Below are 27,584 nucleotides of genomic sequence, written 5' to 3' on the forward strand. Positions count from 1 at the left end.
ATTAGGTGAGTTGGAAGGAGTATTAATGGAGATGAAGAAGCATTCTGATGCATGACTGATGCTAATATAGGTGTTACCAGACAGCTTTTGCCCAAATGATTCCTGTCTTGACAAGCCTGGTGGATGCATTGTTTGTATATTGAGGCTAAGAACTGGCAATCTGCAGGGTCATTGATTATCTGCAGCTGGCCAGGGGACTGCAGCCATACATTTTCTAATGCTGGTTTTATAAGCTCCTGTAACTTATTTATGACCTGGTTGTTTGTAGGTTTGACTGTTTCAAATCTGTTTTAGCTTAGCTTATCCTCTGTTGTAGGCAGAAGGGAAGACAGTTCCTGCTAGCAGACATTCAAAGCATAGTGTCATGGCCCACTGGGAACACCTGGTTCTCAAGTCTCAGTGAGGGCTTTCAGTTCCCTTCTTGATACTGTCTGGATTCTTAGCTGGGAATTTAGCTATTTAAGAGTCTGACTACTATCTCAAATCTCTGTGAGATGAGATTTCTTGGAAAAAATACACAGATTGAACTTCAGTCAAAAACCTCCATATATAGAACTCATTCCCTTTCATGATGACCCACAGAGCCAACAGCTAGAAATGTTTTGGAGACAATTAATCTGATTAATAATTTTCTAAGTCATGTTTTGAGTCTTAGTTTTTAAGAACTAATGTTGTAACACAACTGTTGTGATAACGGCTATATTGATACCTGCAGAAATACTTACTCCATTTCTGGCCTCATCCCAGACGTTTTCTGGCTATAATGAAATTCACTGTATGCTATATATCTTTCACAGTAACCGTCAAGTGCAAACAGGTTCCGTATTTGCTTTCGTGAGATGGATTATGGCATTCGGGAGTGAATCAGTTTTACATTTGACCCGTAACTCAGTAACCAGCACTGAATCGTTTTGACAAATAAAATCCTGTCTTTTAAAAAAACTCCTATCAAATACAGTGTATATTGAGTACTCGCCTCCCCTCCTAGTATGGCCATAGCAGTGGTAAGCTGATAGATGCTCCGAACAAGGTGCAGAGTCAGATTGATACAATTAGTGTACAGCTGCTTTGAGCTTTTTTGCATAGGAAACTTGGGTTACTAATGAAGGTCTGTTCTCATCATGTAGAGAACATTGTAGTCTTCAAACAATATTCACTCCATTAATTTATTTTTTCTTTTTTTTTTTTTTTAAGCTATTATTGTTGGAAAGGTGCTGAAGTGTCACTTATGCCTTTATGAAGCCATTTGCAAATGCCTTTCCATGAATTTGCGAGCAGGGTATGAATAGCAGCGCAGCTGGTGGTCTTAAACAACAACATTCTGCTTCGCAATTCATATTTTCCATCTTGCAGTGCAATAAACTCCAATTTTTTTATAAAGCTATAGTGTTTCATTAAAACTAGCTATGGTGACTGTTTGCTTAAATCCAGTTTTGGTAAAGCAGAAAATTAATTCAGTTTCTAAACCAAGTACATCTCTACCAACCTGTCTCATTTTATCAGTGAGCACGTGAGAGATTTAGTACTTTAAGGATCTTTCTCTCTTACTGGTACAGAGCAGTGGAGTTGAGGCAACTTAATGTTTATGCTGGAATGGGGATGTAGGTGGAGTCCTTCCTATGCCAGGCAACGGGGATGGGGCTGTGGAACATGGCTACGGAACAGCTGATTGTAAGACCTTTCTTTCATTATAACTAGTAAAAGAACAATCTGCAGTGGTGTATGTATGCATAGAGACCTCTCTTCTACTCAACTTAAAGCACTCTAGTAATTTTTAGAGGGCTAATTTTTTATTTCTTGTAATAGGAATTTTTAGCATTTTCTCTTACCTTTTTTTGTACTTACCTGTGTAACGAATCTGGTTCTCTTCTACACATTTGCCTGATTTCTAAGAAGAGATTGTAAATACTCCTTGTAGCCAGTTGGCACCCAGAAGTCAGAATTATTGGTTGCTTTGGGTCAATTTTTTAACATGTGTCATATAAATGTACTGACTTTAGGTATCACAGTTTAGTAGTGGGAGATGTTCCTTTTCTATCTAGCAGAGGGATAGAAAATGTTCTCTTACAATTGGTAGTAGTTCTTTATAGTAGGAAAGATACATATGGCAGAGTTTTATTCTGCTAGAATATTAAGAAAAGCTAGGAAAAGTTGATGACAAATATTTAGAAATCTTGTAACTGTAGAGGATCAATAGTTATGGTTATCATCAGGGCAATAACACCCCTCCAAAAATATAAACCTAAATTGTGGCTGTTGCTGTAACTGATTGTTACTGCAATAAAAGGGATGGAGTGATTGCTTTTATTAGATGGACAGTCAGATAACTGAGAAAAGGTGAACTAAAAAAGGAATTTCTTCAGGTTTTTTTTTGAGTACCACATATGGAATATCTTCCATGAAAAATCATGTTACTACTGCAATTTTTATGGGATAATTTCAGTTCCATGGTATTACTTTATATTTTCCACATTCTTTATTGTGAAATGTTCTGTGAAAATACTAATTAAAAATTCCCATGTTTAATCCTGAGTAAAACTGTAGTAAATTAAAGGTAAAAATGTGGGGAATGTTAACTCCAAGACTATGTATAATGTATAAAATTGCATAAGCTGCATTCTGTACTGCCTTTATGTCAATCTCTCATCAGTAATTGGGCATCTAAATACCTAAGGTTGGTTTGTACTCAGAGGTTATATTTGTGGGGGGGATATCCAGGGAAGCTTTGTAGCCAGGCAGGCTAATGAGGAAGAGAGCTTGGTGCTGAGAGGTGCTGGACAAAAAAGTCTTGCCGAAGCCTATGGGAGCAGCAGCCATTTATCATGTGATGGTTCACATTTTGAGGTGAAGATGATCCTGAAAACTTCTTGCATCAAGGTCTTCGAACAGCAGACTCGGACAAAAACACAGTGCAAGCACTTGGTTTGAGTGCGTTGTAGCATTAGGGTTCAGTAAGAGGAGCATAATTAGAAAAAGTATCAAGTTATAGCTGTTTGTTTTTTTTTTAAATAACGTGAAAGCTTTGTTTTTATATTGTAAGGGTTGCCAAGAAGTACTGAATATGGCATCTCATGCTTTACAAATTAATTATACAGAAAACGTTCCTTAGGAGGGTCAAGCTCCAAGGAACTGGGAGGTGGGAATGTATAATTTTTTATGTTATTGTTATTTACCTCATGGTTTCTGAGCACTTAGCCTGGTTGGTGTCAACTTTCAGGTTTTATTCTGGAAGACGGGAGATAAAAGTAGCTTTTTTTTAAAGAATGGAAATATTTTTAAAACTTTGGCTATTCAGTTTTTAAGAAAAATACCAAATATTGCATCCTGCTGTACAGTTGTGAGTACAATGCAAAACCCACAATGTTGTGAAGTGTTTTTGAAGTCCTTGTAAAGATAGTGCTAAAAATAGGCTGAACTGTTTTTTTCCTTCCTATTTGTCTTTATCACTCAGATAAGTCACTCAAAAATATCTATTGGTGTGCTGCCTCATGAGAGTTTAATGATGACTTTTTCATTCAGTGTAAGCTGTCAGTAGGTCAGAGATGCCTCATATCTTGGATGGAGTTATGAAATTTCCCGAGTTTATTACCCTATTAAAATTCATTATAGATGTCAAAGTTTCTAATTTGTACAAGGAAACTTAATTTAGGAGCATCTTCAAAGTAGCACACAGTTTTCTCCCTGAGTATCAAGTGAAGTATCAGATAAAAATATAAGACCTTGCACCATGTTATATTCAATTATTTCTGTGTTTTAACTTTAGGTATTTTGCAGGGGTGGGTATCAGAAATAATATTTTTGTAGTCTTTTATGACTTGCCTTTTATGTTAAAAGCAATTCAGAAACTAAATCTATCTAATTTTAACAAAAAATACTGAGTATTAAACAAAAAAAAGCCAACATTCTCAGCAAACCCCACCTGCCATTTTTTCCTTAGAAAATTCTGTGCTTTACTTTCCCCTGAATGACTCATTGTTTGCTTTGACCCAGTGTGTGCTCTGTTCTGTGATAGTTTAATTTTTCTGTCTTGCAAAGTTCTGGCCTGTCTGCACTGGACCTTGGCCTCTGTGCTGGTGCAGTGCATATTAGTTCGTCTTCTCATTGTATTGGGTGTTTTCCTAGTCAGGTATCTCCAGCTTCAACGACTGAATGAATGTTTTACAGCAGGTGGAGTATTACAGAACAAATAAATGGTCAGGCGAGATGGTAGTCAAGTCTAAAATTGTCCAGATGAGCAGGAAGATTACCAGGTAATGATCAGAGGAAAAGTTCTTCTGCGTCCTTTCACTCTGGTTCTGTTTTTGAGGTTGGACCCAGAACTGTCCTGTCTGTCAGCTGCATGTAAAACCTGAAGCTGGAACTTTGATAAATAAATTTTTCTTGTTAATAAAGAAATGCGTCATTAATAGTATCTGATAACATAGGTATTGGTTTGTTGCTCTCTGATTAATTCCTTTTGTGGCAGTATGAGATTAACAATGGAGGACAAAAGGCATGATAAATTAGTTCAGTGATAAGGATTGAGGGGGAGTAATCGGGAAGTAGCTTGCTGGTTTGTGAAACTTAAATGTTACCTTCCTCACAAAAAATAATAGTTGTAGTGTTTATATCCAGTATCACTAGATCCCTGTTGAGTTTTGAGGTTACCTAACGTAAAGCTAAAGAGAGCATCTGTGAGACAAATGGCATGATAATGTGTATCTCATAGTCAGATATCATTTGGTATCACACAATAATTCTTACTTTAGTAGGAAATTACAGCAGCACAGGAGAAAAATAATTGTAAGAGGTTTTTAAGTCACAAATGAATTTTTTTAAACAAACCTCTTGGTGGTTGATACCTGCGTTGTAACTGAGTATATGTGACATTCACCAGAGTCCCCTCGTTACTGTAACTTTCCATCAGTGCATATTTACATTTTTACACACTTGCAATCTATGTTAGAGGTATAATTTTCAGAGATGCTGGCCTGCATCTCTAATTGCTCATTGCTGTACTTTTGGGTCCTGAGTAGCTATGCATAAGCTCATTAGTCTATGCTAGATGTTAGAATTCTATATTGTATGCCAAAATCCTTGTTAAAACAGACTTAAATTGGTTATACGAAAAAAGGGAATGACGTTAACGGTAATAAAAACTAGATTTAATCATCGGATTTTCGTGACTTGAGCTTCAAAAGCTCTGATTACATCATACGTTCCTTTAGAATTTAAGTCACTGATTTATTCAGCCACTTAAATGTTAGCCTTCTCAGCTGAATGCGTTCTCCTGAGCTCAAAAAATACTAGTTTTGCTTGTTTCTTGTGACTGCACGGGAAAGAGACTGGTTTTTGTTCTACAGCGTGAACAAGAATGCAAAGTATCTTAAATTCAGGTATTGATGTAAGAGGAGTTAATATTGGGAAATGGAATGACTTTCATGTGCTCCAAATGTAGGTTTCAAGACAATTTCAGAATGGCATATCTCAGCAGATGTGTGGAATTCATAATAGATTCATCTTCACCATGAGCCATAATACAAAGTTATATAAAAAGTCTAGAAATGTCAAAAAGCGTGAAAAAAGTCTCAATGCAAATCAATAACAATTTACCTGTGTTGCCAGATCAGTTGTATTTTGTGCTTTGTAATTTTTCAGTGAACAGACAACAATATTTTACATATACATTGTCAATGCTTTTTGTATTGATTCATCTTAATAGTTCCTTCTAGTTACTAGCATTAGTATTACCTATATTTGACAGTACCACCTAGTGAATGCGGCTGTTGTCATAAGCTGTAGTGTAAGTTTCTGCTCCCACACATAAGATACCTTGCCAGTTATACCAAAAGTAGCACAAAATATTATCCTCCTTTTACAGATGGCATGCTTAACGTGAGTACTTACCTTAGCTTCTGGGCAGAATCGTACAATTTATGCTAGTAACTACGCTGCCACAACTACATTGTCGCTAGTACTTGCAATAGCAAATTTGAAGCCATTTGGATTATATGTGTGTAAGGTGCAAAAACATCTCTTAGTTGTAGGCATACTCTACTGCAGTGCGCCTCAAAGGCGTAACAGGTTCTCTCATCAGCCTCGTGTTATTAAGAGGTAGGGTTGAAAGAATCTTCCAAGTGGCATTTTTTCATCCTCTGTTTGAAACAGCCCAGGTACTTGGATAGTTAGCACCTTATTTTAGTAGAGGCCTCATGTATGCAGGATGTCTTGTATTAAGCTCCAGAAAAGAGTTGAGTGAAGAGATCAATAGTTACTGCACAAGCCTAACTCCCTGTGGCTGGGGTAGCTCATACTTCCATCTTCTCATGCTTCTCTCTGATGTTTCTTTGCCACTGAACATGCTTGTGGATCTAGTTGCTGCTCTCTTTATTCAGGCCCAGAGTCTGTGGCCCTTCCTTGCCCTTGTATGTCACTGGGTTCTTTATGCAAGTGGTAACACAGCCTTGGCTGTCTTTTTATTCAGTGTATGAGCACGAGATTTGAAGCTTTCTGTCCTAGTATCTCATTTATTCTTGGAATTGTGCACCAGCATGCTTGAACACAAGTCTAAAGATGGGAAAAGGAGTTGTGCAGGTTGAAACATATTTACCTTTGTGTACTCTGGTTCGGGAAAACTCATAGCTAGCAACAGGTAAGTGAGCTGAATGTGAAAATGTGAAGGATGGTGGACACTTTAGCTCTGTAAATCCATGTCCTGAGTGTTTTATTCCTCTGCTCCTAACCAACAGGAACTGGAACTTCTGGTATTGTCTCTTCCATTGCTCAGGGCTGACTCTGTTCCTGCAAAGCCTTTGCAAGTCAAGGCAGTTTTTCTTCATTGAGCCAGCCTGTGAGCAGGCCAATGCTTGGCAAGTTCATTGCAGCTCAGTCTGCTCTGCTTCTGCTCGTCTGAGTGGTGGTTGCAGCTGAGTGGCATAAAAGTCTTCAAGATTTTTTTTTTTTTTTTGAAGACTGGATATGAAAAATTAGCCTTTCTTATACCCATTCAGCAGGGGGTTATAGCTTGACCTACAACCCTCATTTAAGTCATTCATAAGAGTTTGTTAATCTAACTGAGCTCCTATCAAAGGCCAGCTTCTTTGTTAATTTAAGGGCTCCTCTATTAATCAGAAAGAAAATCATGACTGGCTTTTTATTAATCTGCATCAAAAATGTCAAAAGTAGTTCTGGATGAGTACAATGTGCGTATAGTTTGTATGCTTCCTGGTGTATTGTTCTGTGTACTTACATACTAAGGGTGACTTTCAGGTGTCCGTCTTTCTTTTTGAGTTGCGTAACTATCTACAGCACAGTTGCTTAGTATTTGTGAGGTTGAGTACTGTGATAGGCCCTGCCTTTTCATCTGTTCCCAGCTCTGTTTATCTTCCTGTCTCTTCCTCCCTCCCTCAAGCACATGTAGATTTTTGTCTTGGCCATGTTTTTAAGTCATTCCCCAGTTTTCAAGTTGTTGGATTAAAAGCTTTCATGACAAAAGTAGACTATAAAGAATGAATTTAAACTAGTCAAGGAAGCATATTCACACTTCATGTGGTGTATTCACACAGATAAAGACAGACTGTAAAGAATGTTCTGGTCTTCCTGACCACTGTTGTGATCCCCTGAATTTCGTGATGCAAATAATTGTATCTTGATATTGAGGGCATGGATCACAAGCTAGCTCAAATGAGATTTTTTTTTTGTTTCTTCAATTTGTATATTTTTAATATTGTTTAATATAGGTACTGTTGAACGAGCATATATACTTTTAGGGGTGACACCAATTAATTCCACTCCCATCATGAAACGTCTCCCTGGATTTATCACAAATTGATGCAGCTGTGAGTGATTCCATGCTCTCATGAGAAGTATGAGATTAAATTCTGTCACTACTGTACTATTTTTAATTAATTTAACCTCCAAACTAATGATTTCCCAGTGCCAGTTTCTCTCTCTTTGGTCAGTAGATTAATTAGTTAATGTCAAATTAATTAGTTAATGCAGTCGATGTTTAAAAGCTTTATAAAAGTGATAAGAATGACGAGATTCTGTAAGTGTTATGGAAGTAGGGGTTCATGTTTTTATAGAGGAAAAACAAAAGTTGTGTTTTCACATGAGTTGCTTGACTGCTGCCATTGATTTGAGTATGGAACATGCTTAGCTACAACAGCAAGGGTGGAAATTTAAATACCATAATGCCAATAGCTAGATCCTGAAGTTATAGTTTTCTAATAATTTGGGGAATAACAAAGGAAAACAGGAATAACTGACAAAGCTGGAAAGAATTAAACTGCACTGCAAATTAAGGAACGAGCATTCTAATTCTTCTGCTGCAGGAATCAAGGTATCTCAAAAATAACCATAAATTTTTGAGCTTTTTGAAAGAGTTTGAAATCCTTAACATTATTTTATTGCTGAGTTTATTCTGTGCGTTCTTATTGAACAATGTGTTTATGTGGTGAGTAATGGGGAAATGAATGCAGTAAACTGAGAATTGTTGCACTTCTATTTTGATGAAGAGTATTAATGCATTTGGGTTTCCTGGGAGATCAGCCTTACAAGGAAGGCTTAAATAGGGAGCGGAGCAGTGAGCCTTGAGTTGGCAATGCTTCTCATCATCCTCAATTCCTGACCTGTCAGCTATGCCAAAACTGAGGAACTGGAGCTAATTACAATGTACAATGCTGAAAAAAGGCAGAGGGAAATTATGGTGTATGGCCAGTTGCCGCAAACTATATTTAGTAGTATCTATATTCTGAAGCAAGATATTTGCAGCTTGGTACTGGTAGAACACGGGATTAAGACAAAGTTGTGTCTACCCAGGAGTCTGGGGAAATCACCAACCATAGGCAAGACAGAATGCGAGCACCTCTGTTTTTGGCAGGTTGAGTATACTTTACTTGAAACAAATGCCTTCTTGTCTCCTCTCAAACAGGTATATCTGTAGTCTTTCATATATCAGTAAGGTTGGTTCTGCCTACTGTCTAGGGGTTATAACACAGACACATTAGATTGATAGATGCCTTCAAAGAAGCCAAGACTGAGTCTGAGTTGAAAAAAACAGAGAAGGAACAAAAAGGAATGACTCAAAACTACTTTTCTGTGGGAAAAGAAACACTTATAAATTTGCAGTGTCCAACTCATACCCATATGATTTTCTCAATACTTACAAAGCTGTCAAATGTGTATGTAAACTTCGTGCTCTTACCTTTACTTGAAAACAGTGCTTGAGTGCTATTTCTTGTAATTTCTGAAAAGATGCCAGACTTTAAATACCTGTCATAAGTAAAATTTGTCTGTGTGTCTAAGCACTTCAATTAAGACGGCTAGGTGTAATGGGATAGGTGTTTACTGTGGTAAATCTGCACTACTCTGGGGCCCTTTGAGATTAATTTTGTGCAAAATTATTATCACCACCATCAGCAGTGCTGTTAACTACCTAAGTATTTTGCATTAGCAAAACCAAGGTAATGAAACATAAGGTGGATTGATTTTAATAGAGGAAATAATGTCTGGAAACTTTCATGATAACATGTTACTTCTGGGTTATGAGTTAGGTTATCCCATTTCTATCAGTTTTCCTGCTAAGAGCTCTGTTTGCAATTCTCCACAGTCCCCTCTAGGGGAAAAGAAAAAACTGGGGGAAGGGGGAAATCAAAACCAGGCAGAAAATATACTGCAGCACTGTATGTTAGTGGCTTTTTGCATATAGATCACCTTAAATTGAGAAGGATAACCCGTACTAGGCATTGCGGGACTTGGAGACTTTCTGCAAACATGAATATACTTTTGACAAACCATTTGTGTATGAACTAGTTGCTTCTGCGTTGCACTTTGAAGCTGGAAGCTGTGAGATCTTCTGTTCGTCTAATCATCTTAGCAGCCTGTCTTTGAAGCTATTCACTTTCCTTCAATTTATGTGCCCAGGACTGGATGGAAAAGTCCTGATATCATGTCACCAGTGGGCCTTGTATAATACTTACTGTTGGGATAGGGATTTTCGTGCATTCTAAGGTTTGAAAATACTTTCTCATGAGTGTAGCAGAATAGCTTAGCGTTGTCTTGTAATAAATCCTGTTCTTATATCTCTTCTGCCGTTTGCAGTTGATAAGCTCTTAAGTTATTTTGTTACGGGCTCCCAAGTGTGCAACACCTGTTTTACTATATATTTTTAGCCTCTTTGCTTTTTTCCAGGCCTCAAAATTATGTGATTTTTTTCTGTCTGTAAGTATACCAATCATCTTCTCTGACAGTTGTGCCCAGCTCTAATGTTAGGAAATGTCATCAGCACACACCCAATATTAATAAATACATTCAATAACTTCTATTTAAAAAATTCTAGTAACTTTTCCTCAACCTGATTAATATCTTTACAATAGTACTTTTCTGCTTTCCTTCAGCCACCTAGTACTTACACTGGAGTTTCCCCTGCCCTTTCTGTGTAAAGCTGTTAGGACTTAAGATTAAGGGTCAGAATACGTCTGTGTATAAGTGATTATAAGAAGCTGGGATAGGAGGACTCTGTTCTACAGGAATATAAATAATAGAGCAAAGGGATATTTTTCCCTCCATTTTTGTCTTACATCATCTAGTTTGGTCTTTTAGCATCATGGAATGTTTTGGAGAAGTTTTGATTAAGAACTTTTAACAGTAAGTCTGGGTATTTTGTGCTCATGTGCCCACTAGATTACGTGAGTGTCTCTGTCTATAAAAATGACTACTGAACTGGATTTCCAAAATATTTGCCTACAATGTTTTCCACTAAATTAGTTAACATAATAGTTGGAAAAATTGCATATTGCTATACAAAAATTTATTTTAAATCTAATGAATTAGTTGAATTAGTCTGACGATGAAGTAAAGTACACCTTGCCCTCTGTATTTCATGAATATTGTCATGTACCATATTACGAACTTCAACACTTGAAATTTATTAAAAACGGACATTTAAATTGGATTTACTTTCTTTAAGTGTGTCTTCAATAATGTAGATACTGACTCAACCAGGAGGATGTGATGCAAATTTTGCAATTTTAATGAACCAGTTCCAATTAAATTTTTTTACTAGTTTCAAAAGTGGCATTGTGTTCTGTCATTTTTTTTGTAAATCAGGTATAAATGGGAAAACCAGCTGAAGTTATCCTGAAGATGCTCAGATAGGAGACAACAAAAACTATTTAATTGATAGCAAATGGAATTATTAAGAATAAGTGACAGAATCCTTGCCAGTTAAATGGGTGTCAGAACAGATAATGGTTAACATGACTGGAAAAAAAGGTAATTTCTTCAAAATACAGTGGCTCATCTGAAACAATTGCATATCAAAAAAAGTCAGTAACAATTTTAGAAAACTATCTCCTCTTAGGCTGCATTTAATTGAACAGGTTTAATCTTTATGTCATTATTTAGGGATACAGAAAGTTCAGAAATTGTAGTGCTTGGTGATTTATTGGGATGTTGATGTTCTGCAGTAAAGACAATGTGATTCATTTTAATGGGACCTTTAACCCTTTTTTTGTATTTTAAAAGAACACAAAATCGGTTAAATGATTGTACGCTGCAGTTGCAGCACAGGCTATAGAAAAGTGAAATATAAGACACAAATTTTCTCTTAAACCAATTTTTTTCTAATCTTTCAGGGGGTGAATGAAGTGAGTTCTAAATTCAGTTTGAATAATGTTTATGTGGGTATCGAAGATTTCTGGGTACTTTTAATTTTGCTTCTGTGCTAAATGAGGTTCATTCAATTTCTTGTTTAGGGAGGCAGAAAGGATGAATCTTTTGTGCTTAGCATTTTTAATTGTCTTGCTCTCTTTCACAGTATTACAACCAGATTGTTGACTTAATTCACTGTTTTGAATGATCTTTCTCATCTTTGGGCCTCAGCATTAACCCTGCCTACTGTACCAGAAACTGAATAGAAAGGGCATTTCATTCGTTATTGCAGTATTCCATTTTGCTTGTATTGAAACTCTTGCATATTCTGTAACCTGCAGCTGCTGGTTGGGCACTGCAGACAGCATTATTAAATTACAATTATTGCTCTGTATCCTGGCATGATAAGATGCTGTGTCAGAGGTGTTGATCACTGAGAACATGTTCTCTTCAGATGCTGGCACTGACTCCATTGAGATAATTGGCAAAGTAGTGGAGTTTATTGTAAGTATAAATAATTGAGGTATTGCTACGAATCCCTGTTTGCTTAAAGAATGACTTCTGAAGGAAAGAAGTTCAAAACTGCTGAAGGTCTGGATCCCCTTTGATATAAATAATGTGAAATTTTATTTTTCCAATTTATGAGTTTATAAAGCAATCATTGGAGTTTTAAAAGTTGGTGTGGTCTTCTACATTGTTTATTAATGAAATAGGAAATTAATAGTAAAATATAATATTTACTAATTTTATGTTAGTATACTTTATGATAAAGGGGCTTTAGGGCATCGGAAGATCTTTTCTTTCTGAGCTCTGATCCTGAGGAGCTGTGTAACTTCAGGCAGAAAGTTCACACTATGTATGCTAAATCTCATCTCTCCCATCAGACTTAGGCATTGTAAACCTTGTATAGCTAATGGGTATTGAATTGGCATATCTGCAAGCATAGCCAGGGACAAACCAGGTTCAGTGGCATACTGAAGATTATAAACAATGAGCTTCATGTTATACTTGGGTCTTGGTCCAACTCCTGCTCGAAGCAGAGCTCACTGGCTTTAAATCAGATTCCTTAGAGCCTTGTCCATTGGATGTTAAAAATCTCTAGGACTGGGAGATTCCACAGCCTGGCTGGGCAGCCAGTTGCTTGGAAGGTACTTCGCTATGTCATCTGGTCCAAACATCTGCTTAAAGCATGATTCCTGCCAACAATAGATCAAGTCAACCATGCGTTTGTTTAGTTACATTTCTGAGGATGTTGATCTACTGCCATGCTTAATGCCTAGCTGTATCTCACAAGGTAGAATTTGTGGCCATTGCCTCTGTTATTTAACTTATTCTCAAAAACGTCCCGTGCTGAAATTCCCAAGCTGCTTGGGTAGCCTTTAACCTCTGAAAAATACATTGTAGTTCCTGAATATCCTAATTGTTAGAAAAGACTTTCTAGCTTCAGGGGAGGACAAGCTCTTGCAGAAGCTCAGAATATTGTACTCTCTCACCAGCTGGGGAGACTTCTCTCAATGCTTCATTTGCGTAAGTGTTTTGCCTGTTTTAGGAGACTTATGTGGAGATTTATGCTCTGTTGGGTGTGTATGAGGTTAATTCTACTGTAGTTTGTGTTTAATACTTCGGCATACTGTTTGTGCCTGAGGTCAGTTTGTATAATTCAAAGGCTTAAACACCTGGTTTGATGCTCATTAGTGTTGCTTCATATTCAGTTCTTCTGTCAGCTAATAGAGACATTCTTCCATTTATCTTACTCTGTGTTTATTCTAAATATTACTATTTACGAGCACTAAACTGACTTTATTTCTGAATGTCAACTTTTTCTACCATAGGAAAGTATTTTATGGAATGAATATTAAAAACAAAAAAGGTATCTTGTAAATAAGAGAACAAGTCTTATGAGGAGAGGTTGAGGGAACTGGGGTGGTTTAGTCTGGAGAAGAGGAGGCTGAGGGGAGATCTCGCTCTCTACAACTACCTGAGACGAGGTTGTAGCAAGGTGGGTGTTGGTCTTTTCTCCCAAGACTAGTGATAGGACAGGAAGAGATGGCTTCAAGCTGTGTCAGGGGAGATTTAGGTTGGATATTAGGAAAATTTTCTTCACTGAGAGAGTGGTGAGGCATTGGAACAGGCTGCCCAGAGGGGTGGTAGAGTCACTGTCCCTGGAGGTGTTCAGAAAACGTGTAGATGTGGCACTTCAGGACATTGTTTAGGAGGCCTGGGGTGCTGGGTTGACGGTTGGACTTGATGATCTTAGAGGTCTTTTCCAACTTTAATGATTCTGTGATTCTAAGTGCCACTGCCCAGTGGAGAGCTCTATATTTTTGCACAGTGCTTACATGCATCTATTCTTTGAAACTTGCATTGGTTTTTTGGTTTGGTTTCTAGGGTTTGTTTCCCCCCTGCACTCCTCCAGCATTCGTACCTACTCTTCAAGAAATAATGGAATTTCTCCAGTGATGACTCAGGTATACTTTGAATTTTGTCAGTGTTTCCTGTATTTCATGCTTTATCTTTTCAAATGCTATTATCCATGTGATGTATTATAAGCTTCCGGGGAGAACAGAACATTATAGTTTCTACATGAATAGCTTGTAAGAAAATGACTAAGTGGCCTTGTTTATAGACCTAAAGCATTGGGTTTCAACTCTAAAGAGAATATAAGAACAATGGACCCTGGTTAATATTCTGTGAAAGTCGGCAGCTTTGATGTATGTATTTGCAGATGTCTGCAGAACACAGATAATCAGTACTTGGAAGAGGTGTGCAAATTAAAGATCTACTTGACCAGTCATAATTACAGCATTGTAAGGACAGAGTGGCACTGCAGGAGTAATAAAATGGCCTTTAATCTCTGGCACTGTCAATTATAATCTGCCTGTGGTTAAGAGAAAATATTTTGGTGGCTTTAGTATAAAATTCATGTGACTGCTAGGTGGGGTTTTCTTAACTTAAAGACTTTACTCTGACATAATAAGCATCTTAAGAATTTCTTCAAAGATGAAAAGCAGCTAAAAGCTTGCCTTATTTCTTGGTTAAAAGTTCATCTGTCACTGCAGTTTGGCTGTTACTCTGACTTCCTTTCTTTGGTTCTGAAAGTCAGTGGGGTTTTACACTTTTTATTTTGCCACAGTTTAGCTACCTGTGTTTTATTGGGATACTTCAGTGTCTTATTTAGCATTTTAAAAACAAACATACCTTTCTTTTGGTTTAGAAAAAGTATCTCCATTTGGTTGTTTTGCCAGTTTTACCCAATTATTGTTCTTCAGGGTTTATAGTAGCAGTAACTTTACTGCATTTTGTAACATTGCTGCTTTTTTTTTTTCCCTCTCTCCTAATATGCCTGCCCCCCACCCCATGTGGAATTGTGATTACTTACACTGAATGGAAATACCAGTGGTCTGAGCACTCAAACTCTTTAGTATATCAACAATATACTATAGTATGTCATATGATATACTATAGTATATCAACAATAATACCAGGTTAAATCTTCAGAAGTAGGAAAAACATACTGAAATGTTCTAGAAGGGAAAATAATGACCTTACAGAATTGGACAAAATCATGCACTACACCATGAGACCTATGGGTAAACTTTATGTTGTTTCATCTTCCATTACAGAATGAAAGTGTTGGTGTTCAGCAACCCTGTGTAAATTTCTCAGCCCTCTACAAGGGAATACCAAAAGGTAACATTAAGCAACAAATTGTAAATTTTCCTCTGTATAGGAAAAGCAACTCAAGTATACCTTCAGGTGTAATAAAACAGGTACTCTACATGTATGAACTATGTAGTGCAATCAGAGATTATTTTCTTACACCAGAGGATTAAATTTACACCTTATTGCTAAACAGTACTTCTCTATGCTTTCTTTTTCCTAAGGAAAAGCAAAATTTATAAGTTGCTGCTTAATACCACCTAAAGTGCCGGATTCTTCATAGTGAATTGTGAAATTTGCAAGTGGCTGTTTAATGGCAGCCATGGCACTGTTCTTTCCTTAAGGGGTAGTAAAGTGTGTACAGTTAGGAAAAGGCTTTTATTGCGAGTACAATTCCAATGTTGCTGACTGATGCAGAGAATGCATTGTGAATGTACCCTGTGGGAAAAGGCACAATAGCTGTGGAAATGGGTGGTGTGGCTGGGGTTTATTCACAGGGGTAGGTACTCTGGCTGTTGATGCATGTACAGAAGTGTTATGCTGAGGGGGCTCTATGTTCCACTTCTTGTACCAGTTGTTTCTCATGCTTTGAGCTGAGATCTAGGCTTGTGAGACTGTTCTCAGGCCCTCTGGACTCTGTCCATAATTCAGTAGTGGGAGCCAGAATTTCCACTACAGTAAGTACAAGTAAAGCTAAGTGGAAGAGAAACAAGTTCTGTCCAGAAGGCTGCAAGAGTTAATTACACACCACTGTTATTAAAACAATTCAGTATTTTTAGTCTCCTGGGTATTCTGTTCCTGTTTTCACTCTGATTATGAGAATAAATAATTCTTATGCAGACTGTTCTGTAAACACTTCAACAATAATTTTGTCTTGAATGATATTTTCAGCAGCTACCTGCTTTTATAACGATCGTGGTAATACAGATTGCACTGTAACATATTAAAAGAAGTTCAGTATTTATGAAGAAGATAAAGTGCTTGAGGTCTTAATAGCTGCAGTTTAATTGCATTGATAGTAAATAGGGAATATTATGAAAATAATTTTGAATTAGAAACTTGGCAAGATTGGGAATTGCTAGTGGGTTTTTCCTTCTCTCACATGAAGAGTGACTTTGCTTTTCCATTTAGTTTGCTTTGTTTCTACATAGGCCAAATACACTGAAAGTTGGGATATGGTGGGTAGAGTCTTGTTTTTAGGTTTACAATTCAGGCCATCACTTAAATATAAGCAGTCTTTAAAACCTCGTTTAGTTTTAGTAGCTTTCACAGTAATGTTAGCAGAAGTATTGTCAGCACCTTTGCTGTGTTAAAGTGCTGACACAAAAGAAGCCTAAGCTAGATCAAATATAGATTACTTTTTTTCTTTCCAAAAGTGCCATTCTCTTGTTTCTGTCATACTTTGATCATTATAGTCAAATAGTTTCAAGCATATTCTTTTCATTTACTGACTTACTTTTCTTTCAGATACTGTTAGTTCAGATGCAGCAGTGCTATTCTGGAAAAGATGGACTGATAGTGACTCTTCTCTGTCTCTCTTGTGACCATGCCAAAGCACTAAGACCTTCCTAATCTTGCACTGCGTGATAAAAGCTTTAACCCCCCTTTGCTGTTGCTGTAATGCCAGTGCAGCTACATCACCCATGGTTTTCATTATATTGTTGCCCTTTGTGTCAAACTCGAACTTTTCAATTCTTTATATGAATTTCCTGTTTGCTCTATTTACAGCTTTCTTAGTTCCTGCTTTTCTGCATCCTATGCATTTTGGGCTTTCTGTTGTTGCTCAAGTTTTCTCCTTGCATTTTTGAATGATTGTCTCTCTAGATAGTCTTTTCTAACTAGATCTTTTATGTTACTACTTACTTTTGTCACAGTTTTCTTCCCTATCCAGATTTTTGTCTGTTGAACTCTTACTACAGCAACCATTATAGTTTAGTTATGACTGACATTGGAAAGCCACTGTATCATAACTGAGTCTGTGGTTGTCAGGCAGAACCCGCTGTTATTTCATGGAATCATAGGATAGTGGAACTCTCGAGACCAACTGCCTGCTCAAAGCTAAAAGTAAAGCAGGTTGCTCAGACCTTTTCCAGTTTAGCTCTGAAAATCTCTATGGATGGGATATTCTGCAGCCCCTCTGGGCTACCTCTCGCAGTACTCTAATTGTTTTCTTTATGAAGAAACCTTTTGTCCTTGCTTCTTCAGATGGAATTTGGAGAGTTGCTTATCATCAATACCGAAGTACCTAAAAGCATGTGTAACAAAGGATACCTGTTAATATGCACAGATAAATCTGTTCCCCTAAGTTTCACATCGTGAGCCAAATAGCAGCAAAGTGATTGACTGCAACCTAGCTTGCAAATAGAATTATTAATTTTGCCTACTTTCACCAAAATAAGAATATTAACAAATCTAATGCAGATACTAACAGGTGGCAGGGAGCTTTCTTATGGCATTTGCAGAGCTGGCTAACAACCAGAGAAACAGAAATGAAACTTGCAAAAGCAGAAACCATCGCTATGAATTAATTCTCATTTCATTGGCTAACTTGAAAAATCTGCTAAAATTAATTTCCAGTGATATGTAGCAGGAGAGGTAGCACTGTTGCAGAGCAGGTGCTTGCAAATAATGTAAAACAAATAGACGTCTGCTTTCTTTTCTACTAAAGCAAACATGTACTGGCTATAAACAGCTCAGAGGTGCAGCACATCCTGCCCAATATTGTCAGAAGAAACTTACCCTTTGTTTTCCCTAATTGAATTTCATGGTCTCCTAGCTGTATCCATTCAGTATCAAATACACTGTGATAAAGAACTTTTTTTTGTGTGTGTTTTTAAAGAAAAAAAAAAAAAGGCTTTGTTCCCTACAAGTAGCAGTATCATTAAATGTGCCGGCAATGTGATGTAATGTCCAACGAAAAGCCCCCAATAACTTTCTCTCCTTTAGCTTCTTACCTCAGCTGGAAATTTCATCTCTGTATTACTTGTAATCCAGCAACTACAAAACTCAGCAGAGCTTTTCTCTTGAAAAAGATTGGAGAAAAAAAGACCATTCAGAAAAACATGCCAAATGCTGCATGTCATCCTATCTTTGAGCTGTTCAGAAAGAATGTGGGAGGCTTCAGCAGGTGGGAGAAAGGAACACTTTCGGGTTATTTAACTGGAAAGGTAATGTCTTACGTTGATGCAGTGTTTGGCACTGAAATGTTATGGGAAAGTTTAGGTGATTTGGAGCTGTGAACTGATGACATTTCCTAGAGCTGTTTGTAATGGTGGGAGGGGCTGCTTACCTCTCCCCTGCTGCTGGTGGTTACTGTGTTTTCACGAATATATCTGTTGTTCATGCCACATCGAGTCCCCCCACCTTCCTGCTTTGATATTAAGCTTGGTTTGGAACACGCTAAAGCATAAGCAGCCTTGATTTACTGTAGGAGTGTGATTTCTGTCGTTCTTAGTGTCTTCCTTGATCTGAAGTGAGTACCTGAAGAGTCTGGTAGTAGTTGAAATGGAATAGATGTTTTTAATTGATGATGAGTGTTTATTAGCCTCTAAGAAGTTGTTTACAATATGTGGACAGAGACATTGTACAAATTAATTCTAACTAGTGTACACCCTCCATCTGACAGCCTGGATATATTTGTTGTTGTTGTATGCTCATTCTCCAAACATTGAAGCCTGTTGACAGTTTGCCTTGCTGGAAGGTGTCACTCTAGCAGGAAAGCATGATGGAAAACAAAGACAGCAAAGCAAACGCAGGTTTCCCTTAGGGCAATAACTTTTGCTTTTATGTAGCAGCCATTTTCTGACAGACACAGAATACCTTACTAAGCTTTCAAGTTCCTTGTATTTTTTCTTCATGTGACTTCCCATGTTCCATGCGAGGCATCCAGAGATGTTGATGCCTTTTTCTACTTCATTAAAGCACTTCCTTGGAGGAACAGTTCCTTTTGTTCCTTTTCTCTTTGTGACTCTTTCTACTTGGCTTATTTTTTTGTAGAATTGCAAAGATGGGGGGAGGTTAATATTACTACTTTTTTTCAACAGGAACAAAATATATGGTTTTTTTAGACTCCTGTACTTAAGCAGGCTTGAAGGCAGGATCAGAGATTCTAAGTAAATACAGCTCTTGCAGGGATCTGGTTTATAGACAGTAAGTATTTATGGAGAAAATCAAAAGCCTTGACAAACTTAAACATATAAATACAAGTAACCTCCTGAAATTGTGTACTGGTCTGAAAGATTTTTCAAAACTGTAGAAATGACTTATTCTTGACTTTTGTAGTGTCCCCTTAGAACACCTTCATCAGAAACTCTCTTCAATTTGACATCATATGAATGTGGGGAACAGGAATGTCACTGGTGAGGGAGAGATCTACAGTGTTTTAAACAAAATGTGGTGGCAGTGTTACTTAGACCAGTTTTATTCATCTTATGTAAAGATTGACTTCCATATATATTTATTTTAAAAATAGGGTCCCCTAAAGAGGCCATCAGTAAGGATTTAATGAATTTTATCATTTGCAGGGTGGTGGTGTTTGAAAAAAGAATGGCAAAGTGGTGCTTCAAAAGAACTAAAAATATTAGTAATAACCTTTAAATTTTATATTAACAAACCATCGTAGCATGGTTCTATGGTTCTCTTCAGGCTTTTGAGACAGGTAACTTCTGAATAGTATTGAAAAATATGTTAGTCTATACAACATTTTTATGCTGTTTTGTCTTGTTCTGCAATAGAACGGCAGAAGGTATTGTAAGATGCTTTTTTTTTTTTTTTTAAGACACTCTCTTACAGGGAATGCTTTTTAGGCTAATGTTTCTGTGAAACTCCCGTTTCTGGTGTTTCAAATGATAGATCATTCCTGCATATGAGAGATGGATCTAGGCCACTGCTGCTTTTCCTCGCAAAGCAAGATTCCCCTAGACCGAAGAAGAAACATAAGGCACTGGTGTGATTCAGAATTGGTTTTCATTTCCAAATTTGCAGCATCAGATTGAACAAGGTCACCACAGGGATTTGAAAAGCAGACCAATATTAAAAGAAATTCAAACTGTTTCTGCCATCTGAAACAATGTGAAATGTGTGCAGGAGAAAAGCTATCCGAAGCTCAGAGATCAGCAGTATTCTAAAGGCTGAAAAGAGATGCACTTTTGAATTTTAACACAGTGTTTTTACGTATCGCACAAGATTACTGGCTTGGAGGTTTGGTTTTTTATAATGGATGGAAATAACTTCTAGACTCTGCCTATGGCTGCAGATATGTTAAAATCATATTTTGCTAAATTGATTTCAGTGCTTTGGGTGAAGGTGTGTAAGTGGTTCCAGGTTAAGAGTTTTTGGCTGATTTCCGTTGCCCAGCCCTGGGCTAAGAACTTTTATCGTCCTTTAAAATAAAACAAACAAACCTATGAGTCCTTTTCCAAAAAACCTAAATAGTAAGTCCAATGTAGACATAATTTGTTTTGCAAATAATTTATTTATCCTTGAATAAGAGATATGCTAATTTTTGGTGGAAAGGCTGCCTAGGTGAGATGGACACTTATGGGATTCTTTTGTTGTGAATTTAAATACATATCACTGTTAGAAAAATATAAAAAGTGGCAAGTATACCAGGGAGATAACAGAATGTAGACATAACGGCATGTGTAATGAAAATTTACTGAACAGTAAAATAGATATTGACAACACAGATTTCTTTCAGAAAGACAAATGACACAGGATATAATGGAAACACAAAGTGGTAGTGTTTTGTGTTATAAATAAACAACTCCCTTGAGAAACTTGAAACATCTTGTTAAATGGGGGCATTACTTCCGCTGTACTGAAACACGCATTTTTTACTACTTTTCTTCAGCTTTTCTTATGACAGCATATTTATATTAGGAAGATGCTTTCTTTGATTCTTCTGAAAGCAGCTACACCACTGAAAGTTCTCATGTTGGCATAATTATTCTTCCTTAGGAATTACTATCCTATAACGCTGATTTATATCAATAAAGTGTCTATCTATTCTAGCATTTTTATTGATAGGATCAAGTTAATACTACATCACTAGTTAACATATTTCAACCTGGAATACTCTTAAATTGCTTACCATTCTGTTGGTCATTCTGCATAAGGGAACGTTTGCTCCAGTAGCCCCCTTAGGATAAATGCAACTAAGAACTGCACTGTTGCTGCTACAGTTTATCCTACCCATTACCTGTAGAGTGTGCTGTTTGTGAAAAAAACAATTTTTCTCATAAAAATTGTCTCTGTGCTCAGAGGTCTCATCAGTGGTTGCACCTTATTTCTCACGTGACTGATGCAGTTGGGCTGGTGCAGACCCTGTCTTATGTATATATAGATTATTGATTTGTCTGAACAATAACTTTGAATTCTGGCCGAAACTGAGGTTTAAATCAATTATCTGTGTTCTTCCTTTAGCTAGACTTCTAAGCTTAGTAATGCTTGTATCATGGCTTTCAGAAATAAAGAAAAATATTTAAGGTGAAAGAGGGTAGCTGAGAGGAAAGACATTTGCCATAAAGGTTAATAAATATTTATAAATACTCAGCACTTGTCTAATATGATTAATTTTGAGAAGGTATCTTAAAGCTTTCTCCTTCCATATACAGTGGTTTCTGAAAAGGTGGAAAAAGATTTTTGGAAACATTTTTGAAATTATTCTAGCTTGTGTGGAATACCTGCTATTTCCTTCTTACTCAGCTTAGCTCTGCCAAGCCTCTGTGTCTTATTCCTATAATAATACATTTCTGCTTAATGTAGATTGTGGATTATGTGAGAAGTTATTGGCATTTATGGGAAGTTATGAAAATATCTTAGGATAATTTGGCATTTGCTCCAAGGTTCTGAAGGTCAAGATCCTGTCTTTGACAGGATCTTCAAGAGCTGGAGGAGTACTAAGACCTTCTACTCCTGTGTTCCAAGAAACAGGGAGAGCAGCTACATAATCTCCAAGGACACTTCAACTGTGACTGTCAGGTTGGTTTAAGCATATCATCCATAGGCCCGTAAAATTATATGTGCAAATCCTATTTGTATAGGTGCTTAAATATCCGCTTGCAAACCATGATGTAATAATTATCTTTGAAACATTTGGGCTAAGAGAGATACTACTAAAAGCAGGGAAACAGAAAGTGAAGGCTGCAGCGTTGGCCTTACGTTACCCGGCCATACAGCAGAACAAGATGTTATGTGCTGTTCAGATAACCTTTCAGTACAGTAGCGCAACTGCCAGAAGAGGTAATGAGGTTTGCTGAAGATCTCGACAGCAGACTACAATAAATGGGAAAGATGGTGTAACGTTTCACTGAACATCTGTCAGTGTTTTAAGGGAGTGGATACTTTCATGCCAAACGGGTAAAACCTTTTTGTCTCATCTTAATTAATAATAGCATGTTTTCTTCTTACCAACTTGAATGAGAAATTTTGAAAGCTGGCTTTCTTTCCTTGAAGGTTTTGTGCTCGTTTCTGGAATGCCTAGCAAAGGGAGTAGTTCTAGAGAATTATCAGGCATATATTTTCTTCAAATTATTTGTGCACAGTGCTCTTTAGAGTGTAGAAATTCAGATATATGGCTTAGGCATTTTGAATTTAATGACGTTGTGTACTATATAAAGTTCTAGGTGATCTGGGGAAACTGGCATATACAGGCTTCCAAAGTTCTTGCTATGAATTCACGCACGAAGTGTTCCAAGATTCAGGTAAGATTAATCTTGCCTAAAGATTTCATGTGTTGTTTCTTTTTAGTGTCTGATCCTTATTTTTGCAGATCTTGATGTAAAATACCAATTACTTAGTAGAGGTCAACAAAATAACTAAGACAAAATCAACATTCTTCTTTCCAGCCACACCACTGTAAGTCTTGCACAGGTTCACAGATTTTTTTCTCCTCAGAAAAGCTAATTGGACATTGGTTTAAGCTTGCATGACATGAAAACAATTCAACGATGTGGGTATCAGGCTTCTGTGCAATCTCAGTTTGTTTGCAGTTGCTGATGTAGGTGAAGATTAATGAAGAATCAGACTGGCAAGAATTAGAAGAGTCTAGCATTACGTTACAAGCACTTTTACCTGCGGTGTTATTCCCACAGAAGATACAGTAGGCATGTTGAACAACAGTTGAAAAATAAACAAACATGTAAAAAAAAATTACTGTGTGATTTTTACAGAAAGCAAAATCATCAGGTTCCAGTTTTAAACTTTCTACTTCTGAACTTGTGTCTGAAGAGTGGTTTTGGGTTCCTTCTGTTTTGGGATGGATTGGAGCTCCTCCCTAAGGAAGGCCCTTCAGACCTACATCAGGAGAGACTCTGAGCTGATTTCCTGACCTCCTGTTGGCTTCAGAGAGCCAGTTCAGGTAGAAGACTTAAAATAGCTACCACTTCTTACCTACCTGTTCTCCTAGTTCATTAGTTTGCTTACGTGAACTGTAGGGTCTGTGTTTCCCTTTGTTCAATGTTAGTGCAAAGTATCACTATCCTAAGAGTAAGGTGGGGCTTTAGCAGTGTTGCTGTTATTTATGATAATAGTAAAGCAAAAAAAAATAATCAGGAAATGTGAACTGTTTGCAGTATCTTGTGTAGGATCGAGTTACTAAAGAACAGCTGTTACTTTAACCTGCAGCACTTTGATAGCAATTTCTATGAAAAAATGAAGTGTACTAGTTTATTCCAGTTCCCCTTGCCTCCTCTCCCCCAGGATGGGCACCTTCTCCCATCTCATCTTTGCTTATCATATCATCTCTGCTTTTACTCATCTTTGGGGTGACAGATGTTACGGATGTGCAAGGGTTCCAGGGTTATTGCAAAGCTTTAAGGTTTTTTTTTTGTTTGTTTAAATATCATGCTTTCAAAGACTTCTTTCTTTGTAAATTATTTTTCAGACTACAAATAACAGCAGTAAAAAGGTTCATTAAATAGTTTGAAAATGCATAATACCAGATCATGCTGACTTGCTACCCACAGGATGTCATTTTCATCTAAAACTAGCTAGGAGCCTTGAGTAAATTAAAATACAGAAGAAAAATTTGTAATTAATATAAGCCATGTGTCTCACCGTGGCTTTGCCAGTAACCTGATTTCATTTCATTTTTAAATGACCCCTTTTATACACTGTGCTATTGGTGAAGGAGCTCAGTCCCTTACAGGATGTCTGCCTTAGGAACAAGCTTTCAGTGTTCTAATTTTCCTTCTCTTGCTCACAGGCAACACAGACTTCTGAAATATTGTGGTAGTTTGTTGTGTGTTGATCTTTGGTTTGTAATTGTTTCTCAGCTGGGGAGATAGGCCATGCTACAAAGGAACAAGTGTGTTACAAGCGAGACACAGAGAAGGGACCTAATGAACAAGTGTGACCAGTTCTGTGCTGCCTGTGTGCAGAGCTAGTGAGATGTATCCACCCCCCGCTACCTGGAGCGGGACTGCTGGGGGTTGTGTGGTGTGGAAATAACTGGATGAAGATACCGCAGCTTGGAAGGGTGAGGCCACTGCTGCAGCCTGTTGTGAGGAAGAGTGGTGGCTTTAGCTGATGTGGAAGGAAAGGGTGTGAGGAGTTGCAACCCCTTCCATGTGTTGCGAAACAAGCCAGGAAATTGTGGTCTATGCAGAGGATCGTTTCGGTGGCTGTCCACGTACATCACTTATATTTATAAAGACTGTCAAGATCAGACCCATTGCCTTGACCCTTAAGATAGATTTGGAAAATATCCTCTTTTTTTAGTATCTTTTTTTAGTTTTTGTGTGGCAAGTTTGTCTCTGTGTGAGATACTTTAATAAAAGGAAAATTGGTTCTCGAGCTTATCTTGTACAGTGAGGTAAATGGACCTGCTCTTCTCTTTGTCGACATGTTTTCATATAGCAAAATACAACTACATATTAACTTCTGCTCCAGATACTCAAAGTGCCTATTCAATGGTATCTTACCCCTGGACATTTCTGAATCTGTTTCCAAAGTAAGTGACACAAATCAGTGGTGCTAATGTAGTTCAAGTAGCTGAGTAGATGCCTTTTCTGTGTGCAAATATTTTCTTGCTCATAGGTAATAATACCACTTTTTGCTCTCTGGTCCTTTTTGCTGCATGTGAACTCCAACTATTGTTGCTGTCATGATTAAAAAAAATATATATTGGCCTTCACATGAGTCCTTAACACCTTGTATTTGCAATGGATAGTTTTTTTTTAAAAATGTCCATAATATGATATTATTTTTCAGTGTTGATACTTGTTCATTTAATGTACATTTACAAATACAGAAATCTTATAAGACATTGATTCTCAGCAATAACCAGCTTAAAATGCATGCAGAAGTTAGATTCATTTTAAATTTATGCTTCTGTTTTGTCCCTGACCTACACAACAAATACCAGCAAGTCTTGTGTGGATAACCTGTGCAGCCTAGGGATGACTTTCTTTTTCTTCTATAAAACTTATTTTAGATTACTGTAGCGAAATACTAAAATTCAGCTTTTGAACCATTGGAATAAGACTGTTGCCACTTCAGTATTTGAAAATGTGTTTGAATGTTTGTATGGGTTTGTGCTTGTCTTTGTATTGCAAATAATAATACAGATACATATTTCTTAGACTGGTATTGCTTGCATTGGTATTTGTGGAAGGAGGAGGTTATTTTCAGCTTTTTCATGTCCAAAGCCCTGTAAGTTCTCAAGTATGCATTCAAGCCTTATTTTTAAAAACCTCTAGGGTTGCAGGCATCAATGTAAATTTGTACTTTGTGTGTTACAGCATTCTGAAGAATAGTGATTGCTTCTTTGGACTGCAATAATGTTCTGTGTTTGCAAGCTGCTGGAATGTCCCCAGGTATTTGTGAACTGGGGATATTCCTGGGTTTACCTTTTTTCTTTCTTTCTTTCCTACTCTTGACATCTGAATGCTCCACAGACATCAATGAACTGGCCCTCATTAGAGCCACAGAAAGATCAAGTGATGTGTGAAAAACTAGTCTTAAAGTCTGTGACAGAACAAAATACTGAACTCAGGCAACATGAATCTCAGTCTAGTTGACTAGATGATAAAGTTATGCTTGCTGAATAAGGTCTGGAAAGGAATTGTATGTGAAGTGTAAACTAAACAAAATAGTTCCTATTTTTTTAACAGTTCATTTATTTCTAAGCAATTTCAGACAGTTATCTGTTGTACAATTTGAACTTTATTCTGTGAAAGGGGCAGTTCAGGAAGCAAACCTCTCCAGGGATGCTCTTGAAGAAAAGCATGAAGGTTTTGGTGGTTCCCCCCCTGTTTGTGGCAAAACTGTCTTTATTTTTTTGGCATTAAATAAAGGAATTTAAAAAAAAAAATAAACAAAAAAAAACACAGAAAAGAAAAAAGGAAGAAAAGGCAAGCCCTGGAGCAGTCACTGGGGAGACTGTCATTTATATTTAAGGTAATTGTGGAAGGTGGTAGAAGAATGTTTTAAAAGATTCAGTGCTACTGCCTGTTTTCTCAGACTTCATGCTGACTGCTGAGGCCAGCTGCTTCGTCGAGATTCCTATGGGCAAGTTTTCAGTGGAAAGCTTAGCGCAGAAACAGTGGGAAATGGGTGATGTGGCAAGAATCTCCAAATTCCTTGGATTTTTTTTTTAAAAATGTCAAGTGAATTTCATTTTACTGCAACTTGTACTCAAACTGCAAATTCCTGTACTTTTTGGTTAGGTGGTGGAGACAAGAACAACACATGGCCTCAAAAGAATCGTGGTGCTACTTGCCTCTAGCAGCAATGCTGTGTTTGTACGTGCACTATTAAGTTAGTTTTTTGTTTGACTTCATGTATTTCTTTCCTTTGAATATATTTGTATCTTTTTGGTCTCATTTCTGTAATTCTCTACCTTCAGTTCATTCATGTTCTTTGAGGTTTTGTTCTTGTACTGCCAGTTGACTGGTATGAGGCTTAGATCTCTCCTACAGTTTGAGTGAACCACTGTAAATCCCTTTTTTGCAGATGTAAATTCCTGGGTCTAATAATGTTGTTTGCTTCCGTTACAAATCCATTGGATTCATAAAATGTGAACTCTTCATCAGCAGCTAACCGTGTTGGCTCACTGTGGGGTGCCTTCCTGTTAGTAGGCTGGGAAGAGTCTGTTAGGATTATATTTAGGTCTGTTTTCTAAATAGTAAGTAACTCTTTGCAGCTTATATGTCTTTAATTCCATGTCTCTGTTAAGTGCATGGGATGCAATTAGCTGGTGGTCGTTGTGTGTTTTTGGTGTGGGTTTTTTTTTTTTTTTAAATTTTATTTTGTTTGTTGCATTCTGGAAGTCATAAAACTCCCCTTTCTCC

At 37.2% G+C, this 27,584-nt stretch overlaps 1 protein-coding gene across 26 annotated transcripts in view; it reads left to right on the forward strand.

The window, feature by feature from the left end:
* The window catches only part of FHIT (fragile histidine triad diadenosine triphosphatase), a 628,816-nt gene that overhangs the window by 82,923 nt on the left and 518,309 nt on the right, over positions 1-27,584 (forward strand). For 9 of the 26 annotated variants that reach the window (XM_075095805.1, XM_075095804.1, XM_075095811.1 and 6 more), the window contains one exon: positions 14,020-14,099. The exons of 9 other annotated variants lie outside the window; for them this stretch is intronic. The gene's annotated coding sequence lies outside the window, so the exon portion shown is untranslated. Of the gene's footprint in view, positions 1-14,019; positions 14,100-15,254; positions 15,322-19,572; positions 19,650-27,584 lie in introns of all 26 variants that reach the window. 8 more of the 26 variants (XM_075095806.1, XM_075095813.1, XM_075095825.1 and 5 more) reach the window with 2 other exon arrangements.

This window comes from Phalacrocorax aristotelis, chromosome 6 (genome assembly GCF_949628215.1).
Source record: "Phalacrocorax aristotelis chromosome 6, bGulAri2.1, whole genome shotgun sequence".
Lineage (NCBI taxonomy): Eukaryota > Metazoa > Chordata > Aves > Suliformes > Phalacrocoracidae > Phalacrocorax > Phalacrocorax aristotelis.